The sequence below is a fragment of the Alosa sapidissima genome, chromosome 6 (assembly GCF_018492685.1).
Source record: "Alosa sapidissima isolate fAloSap1 chromosome 6, fAloSap1.pri, whole genome shotgun sequence".
Taxonomy (NCBI): domain Eukaryota; kingdom Metazoa; phylum Chordata; class Actinopteri; order Clupeiformes; family Clupeidae; genus Alosa; species Alosa sapidissima.
In genome coordinates, this window is record NC_055962.1 from 14,203,607 (window position 1) to 14,211,551 (window position 7,945).

The following is a 7,945-nucleotide window of genomic DNA, read 5'->3' on the forward strand; positions in this document are numbered from 1 at the left end:
GGAGGGAGTGAGAGCAGACTCTGAGAAAACCGAAGCGGTGAAAGCCTATCCAGTTCCCAGTAATCTGAAGGAAGTTCAGCGCTTCCTTGGATTAGCTGGATGGTACCATAGGTATGTGCCGAATTTTTCTGTCGTTGCGGAGCCTTTGAATGCTCTAAAGAGAAAAGGGATGACATTTAGATGGACAGCTGAGTGTCAGAGGTCGTTTGACACCCTCAAACAACATTTGACTGCTCCTCCGATCCTTGGTCATCCTAACACTGACTGCACCTTCATTGTTTACACAGATGCGAGTGCCATAGGTCTCGGTGCTGTACTTGCTCAGAGATCGTCAGTGTTGGCTGATGAGGAAGTGCTAGCATATGCGAGCCGGTCACTCTCTGGTGCAGAGAAGAACTATTCAACCACTGAGCGTGAGTGTCTAGCTGTGATGTGGGCGCTAGAGAGATGGAGACACTACTTAGAGGGAAAACCGTTTGTAGTGGTGACCGATCATTCCTCTCTTCTTTGGGTGTTCAACACCACTAAAGCAAACTCTCGTCTGGTGCGTTGGGCCTTACGTCTGCAGGAGTTTTGTTTCACCATAGAGTACAGGAAGGGTAAATTGAATGCTGCTCCTGACGCGCTCTCCCGTGCAACCTGCCTTGGCGGTGAGAGTTCCTTGGCTGTGTGTAGTGTAGATTTAGACAAGCTTGTTCCATTCCCTTTGACTGACGATGACGTGTGGAAAGCACAACAGGAAGATCCTGAAAGTCAGGGGCTATACAGAATGGTAACTGAGGCAGAGAGCACCACTGGTCCGTGTGCCTTAGAGTATGCAATTGTGGAAGATAAGGTCTATCGTAAAACTGTGCATCCTCAGCGGGGTACACATTATCAGATCTTTGTCCCCAGACCATTGCGTGACTCTGTACTCAGAGCTTACCATGACAGCCCACTGAGTGGTCATTTGGGTCGTTATAAAACTCTGAAAAGAGTAATGGATGTGGCTTACTGGCCAAAGATGTGGAAGGATGTTGGAGATTATGTCCAGACCTGTCGTGTTTGCCAGACCCATAAGCCAGAGTGTGTCAAACCTGCTGGTTACTTGCAGCAGACTGAAGTTTCAGAACCATGGCAGATGCTTGGTCTTGATCTCATGGGTCCTTTGCCGCAAAGTTCTCTGAGGAACACCCAGTTACTGGTAGTGGTAGATTACTACACAAGGTGGGTTGAACTCTTCCCACTACGTCAAGCTACTGCAGAGGCAATTAGCAAATGTCTGCTTAAGGACATTTTCACTCGTTGGGGTGTCCCGCAGTACATTTTATCAGATCGTGGGCCGCAGTTTGTGTCTGATGTCTTTAAAGACCTTTGTGATCGCTGGGGTGTGGTGAAAAAACTAACAACTGCTTACCACCCGCAGACCAACCTCACTGAAACGGTGAATCGTACCCTTAAGACGATGTTGAGCTCGTATGTGGGTGATCAGCACAAACTATGGGATAAACACCTCCCAGAACTGCGTTTTGCCATCAACACTGCTGTGCAGGAATCCACTGGCCATTCACCTGCTGAGTTACTGCTCAGAGGTAAAGTAATGGGACCGTTTGATAGGGTGTTACAGCCTCAGCCTCAGTCACATCACAGAGCTCCGCGAGATCTTGAACATCTCCGGTTGCTAGTAGCCAAGAACTTGGCAAAAGCAAAAGAAAAACAGAAAAGAAATTACGACAAAACTCGTCGGGAAATTACCTACGACAACAAAGAGCGAGTGTGGATGAGAGCTTATCCCTTGTCTCAAGCGTCTCGTGGTTTCTCGGCAAAGTTGGCTCCTAAATGGGTTGGACCCTATAGAGTTGTGTCAAAGTTAGGACCTGTCAACTATCAAGTGGTGAGAGAAGATTCTGGGGAGGACTTGCGTACAGTCCATGTGAGCCGCCTTAAGCAATGCTTCCTCACTGCTGCTGAAGTTGACCGTAGAGAACGGGAGCAACTATTGAAAATCTTTTCGGAACCTGATGTTGATGAGTTCCTAGGTTTCATTTAGGATGTCCTCCTAAGATCAACTTTTCTTGTTTCTGTTCTTTCTTAGGTATAGACACCTATTGAATATCTTGTAATATGGGTGGTCCACTTTTGTCCTTTTTTAAGGGGAGAAGAGTGTGGCAATCAAACCTGACCCCCTATAATAAAGTAATGTAATGAAAACATGGCAGCTACATACGGAAGATGGTCAGCGTCTATAAATAACAGCCCAGGTAGCGCTGTCCCCGCCTCTCTCGTTTCCCTCTACCGGTGTTTCGTCTGCTGTGTGTTTGGTTCGCTGGTGTTGCCCTGCGTAGGCTGAACGTGACGACAGGTAGTGTTTTGCCTTGTGAGAGCGGCCTGGTTGGTCCTTGTCTCGGACGCTCCGTGAGTATTGCCTAGCCTCAAAGAACTGTCTTTCCATTGTTCGGCAGGTTGATAACTCCACCGAGTTGTTCAGAGTTTTGTGCGTGTTTGGTCTAGTCCAATCACTTTGCAATAACGAACTGTTTTATCATTGTTCAGCAAGCGATCACGGCAGCAAAGTTGTTGTTCCTGGCCTGTCGGCCTGTCTTGCCCCATTCGTTCCGTGATCTCCTTGCGCTGTAACTGTCTTATCATTGTTTGCAGGAGTCACGCAACGTGGGTAAGCTAGTAGTTTTGTGCGAGTTGTTTGGTCCTTTGGTGTGCACTCCATTCGCTCCGTGATCTCCTTGCATTAGAACTGTTTTACCATTGTTTGCAGGAGACACGCGACAGTAGCGAAGTTGTAGCAGCTGGCCCACTTCTCTGTGTTGTCCTGTGCTCTTTAAAAGCGCTCTTGTTGTTTAGTCGTGAGCGGCGCGACTTTAAGTTGAATATAGATTACATAGGCTACTGGGGAGGGTTTCCTTAGGGGTTTTCCTGGGGATTATTATTTTGTCTTTTGGGGATATTTTTATTTCTACATTTTCCTTTCCTCCGGCGCCGGCCTGCCTTTATTGTAATCTAATCTAAACTGTAAACTGAAAGCAATCACGTTTGTGCTCTAGTTTTGGAGAGCTCTTCTTTTGTTAAGTGATTTTGCTATTTTATGTTATTTTGTTTATTGGTTTATCCACACTGGGAGCTTTGAAGCAGTCGGCTATGTTATAGTAGCCAATTAGTTATAGCCTAACTAAAAGGTCTTGTTTGTGCTGCACTTGAGTAGCTTGTAAAAGCAGCATAATTTGTTTAACCTGTTTGAATTTATTGTGGCCTTAGGCCGAAGAGGTCTTTTTTGACCGAAGATACTTTTCGTTTTTGGACCTTTTTGCGTCTTGCCTTTTGCATTTTTGTCGAGGCTACCGCCTACTGCCTCCTAGTGGCCTGACCTAAAAATAGGCTGAATGGACTGCTACTGCTGTTGTGGTGATTTGTTTGCTTGTGTGGTGTTCATGTGTGTCCTGAACAATATATTCAATTTTTGAACACACCTGTTTGCATTTCTTGAAGTCTTTTAGGTAGAGTTAAAACCATTTAATGTTTTGTGGTGCTTTATAAAGCCATTTAGTTATTATTTCTTAACTTTAGTTTATCTTCACTCTGTCTGAGTGGTGGTGGATAAATCCACCTGGCGCCCAACCGTTACGCTACCCCACTACCGCCAAACCTCTATGCCATGAACAATGCATTGCCCTCTATTCTGTATAGGCGAATCTAGTGTAAAGGGGATACATTTTAGCCTATATTGTCCAGGCAAAACAGATTAAACACCCCAAACCATATATTTTCTAAAAGCATATAACCTCTAGATGAGATATAACACCAGTTAAGACATGTCTTATCTTCCTCCATGCCATGGAGATGGTTAATAATCCTGTATTGCATTTGCTCTGTATTAAAACGCATTGATTTTAATTTATGGCTGAAAAAGGTAGAGCATTGAAACATTTTCAATTTTAACATTTAAAATCCTATTCTTGTTTAATTTGACCATCATTTGATATCAATTTCACCCCTGTAGGCTGAATAGTAATTGAGATATAGCCATTCTAACCTGTTGACAGCCATTTTGGCGGCCATTTTGAAAATGACCCCTTTCCCAAGGTCAGATTTTAGTTTTTTAGTATGTTATTTAGCATGTCCAACAGTACCAGAATTCATAAAAAAAACTTTTGTATAATTTTTTTTGACGTTGAACCCTATATTGACCCGCCTAGATACTTTATGCTAGAAACAAACTGAGCACACCTTTCAAAAGAGTGGAAGATAGGCTTTTATCTGAAACCTTGATTGTACATGTAATTAGAATGTAAGAGTTAACAATGCCTCTTAATTCATAGGTATACAAAGATATATATAAATATTTAAAGAACATTCCATTATATTCAGGTGGCATTCTTTTCCCTTTGTTGTTGTTAAAATAAACAAAATACCATGTGAAGTTAACTTTTACAGATTAAATAATATTTTGATCATTTTACTAACCAGACTTCAGACCCATTAACACATTTAGAGGGAATTCAATTTCAAGCCTATGATTGCCTATCAAGTCAAACAAGATCCAAGAAAGGTTTACTGTTAATCTGTTAACTGATGTGAATTGTAGTACAGCTCTGTTTCTATACAGTAGGCCTACATAGTTTGCCTATTTAAGCAAGATCTGTTATTTGTATTATAATGTCTAGTATTTCTAATATTCTTTCACAAATGGGATAGCTTTATTTATTCTATCGAAATTAAAAAAAAAGGATTTCAGGATTTGGGGTTAGGCGGGTTATTCTGGAGTTCAATCCAGGTGTTTGGAGTGTAAGATAGACAACTAAATGTTGAAAGACTAAAACACACAGGAGTCATGTGTGGAGTAGTTTTTTTTTAAATACTGATTAAAACAGTTACATTAAGCAGCAATTTGTAAAAAAAAAAAAAAAAAAACAATTAATGAAACAGGCAAACAGATTACAATTCAGGGTGATAACTAATTTCTGTAATAATGTTTATACAATTTGTTTAGCTGTTTTCAGAGTCACTGCTGCTGTCGCTGCTCTCTAGTGTTTCAGCAGATAGATAGATAGATAGATAGATAGACAGTATCCACATAGTGGGTGATTTATCAACAGGTGCTTGCAATGACTGAGGCAGGGACTGAGCCTGTGATTCTCTGTGCATAGTAAGGTAAGGTAAGGTGCTCTGTGTGAGTGAGTGTCATGGTGATGGTGCAAATGAGTAAGTCCAACAGTGCAAGAATAAAGTCTAAAGACCAGCATAAAATAAGTATGGACATATCAGCGAGTAGGCAAGGTAATATAAAAAACTATAGAAAAAACTATATCTATCTATCTATCTATCTATCTATATATATATATATATTATATATATATATATATATATATATATATATATATATATATATATATATATATATATATATATATAGATTTAGATATTAAGATAGATTTAGATATTATATTAAGTATATTAATATAGATACTATATTAAGAAAAGGTTTAGTGTGGCCACAATTTGGCTGTGGCATGGAGGGAGGGGTTATGCATATGTGCTAATATAGCACGCAAACAGTGAGGAAGTAAGACAGTGGTAAAAAGTGGCTAGTGGCAGTATCCAAACATGGAGGGGGTGGAGAGGCAGACAGACTATGCGGAGAAGTCTATCTCTCCTCTTCCCTTAGGTGAAGCATTGAACAGTTCAATGGCCCTGGGGACAAATGACTTCCTTGTCTGTCTGTTGTGCAAGGCAGTGAGCGAAGTCTCCAGCTGATCAGGCTCTTCTGCTTTACAATAGTGCTGTGGAGTGGATGACACTCATTGTCCAAGATGTTGATCAGTGTTCAGGGTCCTTTTGTCAGATATTGAAGTGATGCATTCCAGTTCAGCTCCCACTACAGAGCCAGCTTTCCTTACCAGCCTGTCAAGTTGCCCCGCATCCTTCTTCTTTGTGCTTCCTCCCTAGCATACCACTGCATAGAAGAGGACGCTGGCAACAACAGACTGCTTGAACATCCTGAGGAGCTTGCTGCACACATTGAAGGACCGCAGCCTCCTCAGGAAGTACAGCCTGCTCTGCCCTTTCTTGTAGAGTGTGTCCGTGTTGGCTGACCAGTCCAGTTTATTGTCCAGGTGGAGACCCAGATACTTTTGTAGGTGCTTACCACCTCCACATTGACCCCATCAATGGAGACTGGTAGCAGAGTGGGCTTAGACCTGCGTCAGAAAACTTCTGTATGTGGCATGACTCTGTGTTGTAGCAGAAGTCAGATGTGTACAGGGTGAACAGGACTGGTCAGGTAATCTGTACCAGGTTACCAGGTGAGCATCCACACCCATCTGCAATAGCTTGTCTCCTAGTCTGAGGGGTTGGATGGTGTTAAAAGCACTTGAGAAATCAAGTGATGTCTTGATGTCTTTCACAGTGTTGGAACTTGTCCGAGGCGTAGACTCAAGTTAAAGATGTGCTTCAGTGGCTTCCCCAGTTCAGCAGCACAGGCCTTGAGTAGCCTTGGACACAGTCTGTCAGGCCTTCTTGGGGCGAAGTTTCTTTAGTTGAACTCTTACTTGATCTGTTGTGATGATGGGGGGTGTGGGGAGGGGGAGGGGTGCATCTGGGATCTGTGTGTGATTGCTGTTGACTGAAGTCATTGTCACCTCATTGTTCGTGATCGCTATGTGGGGGAGGGGTGCAATATCCAGTGATGGGGGGGTACGATAGCCTGTGATGTGGAGGTGAGTGTTGCACTGGTATTGTGGGGGTGCATGGGGGCTGGGGAATGACCACCTCCTTGATGTCCCTGTCAAGGATGCCAGAGTCGTGGACACCTCAACAGGCACAGGCAAGGAGGCGTCAGGGTGCAGGGCGTGAGGTGATGGTGGCTTAGGTCGTTGGGTGTCACCGGGATGCAGAGCTGGAGAGACTGGGAGGCTGGGAGGTGAGGATAGGGCAGGCACGCAAACAAGAGCAATGTCTGAGTCAGCAGGGGGTGGTGGACAGACCACTGCCATTGGAGCTGGAGCAGGGCAGTCAAACCTGTTGTAGAAGTGGTTCAGCTGGTTCGCCCTGTCCAGGTCCCCCTCAACAGAGCTGCTGCTCTTCTTCAGGCCCCTGGCAAAGGCATCCTATGTAGCATGGAATTGCCCTCTTTGCACAGGAGCAGCTCTTCTGACAACCCTTAACACAACCACATGATATTGCCATGGCCATTGACACAGGCCAGGCAGGCTGTGTAGATGGAATTGAAAATGCTTGGCCCTCATCCAGAGACCATCCAAAATTTCTGATTTTTTACTGCCCAAGCGATTCATCATTATTATAGTGTTCATATTAATAGCGACTTGAAATACAACCCCAAAACAGAAAAGTTGGGACGTTGTGCAAAATGCAAATAAAAACTAAATGTGATAATATACAAGTCTCGTAAACCCATATTTAGCAGCAAAAAGGACACAGACAACATATCTAATATTGAAAATGAAAATTTGGACTATTTCATGGAAAATATATGTTCATTTTGAATTTGATGCCAGCAACATGTTTCAAAAAAGTTGGGACGGGAGCATGTTTATCACTGTACTGCTTCACCTCTTCATTTAACAAAATTCTGTAAATGTTTAGGAACTGAGGAGACTATTTGCTAGAGTTTTGAGAATGAACTCTAGCAAATAGTCATTACTACACGATTTCAGTTGCTCAACAGTATGGGGTATTCTTAGTCATGCGTTCCACTCCATTATGCACCTAATTTGACAAATCTGAACTGCAGACAGGCCATTTTAGCACCTGGACTCTTCCTCTATGGAGAAATACTATTTAAATATGTGCAGAATTCATTTGGCCATTGTTTTCCTGAAATATTCAAGGTCTTCTCTAGAATAGATATTGACTGGATGGCAGTATATGTTGCTCAAAACCTATATACATCTTTCAGAATTGATTGTGCTTTGCCAAATGTGCAAGATGCCCATGC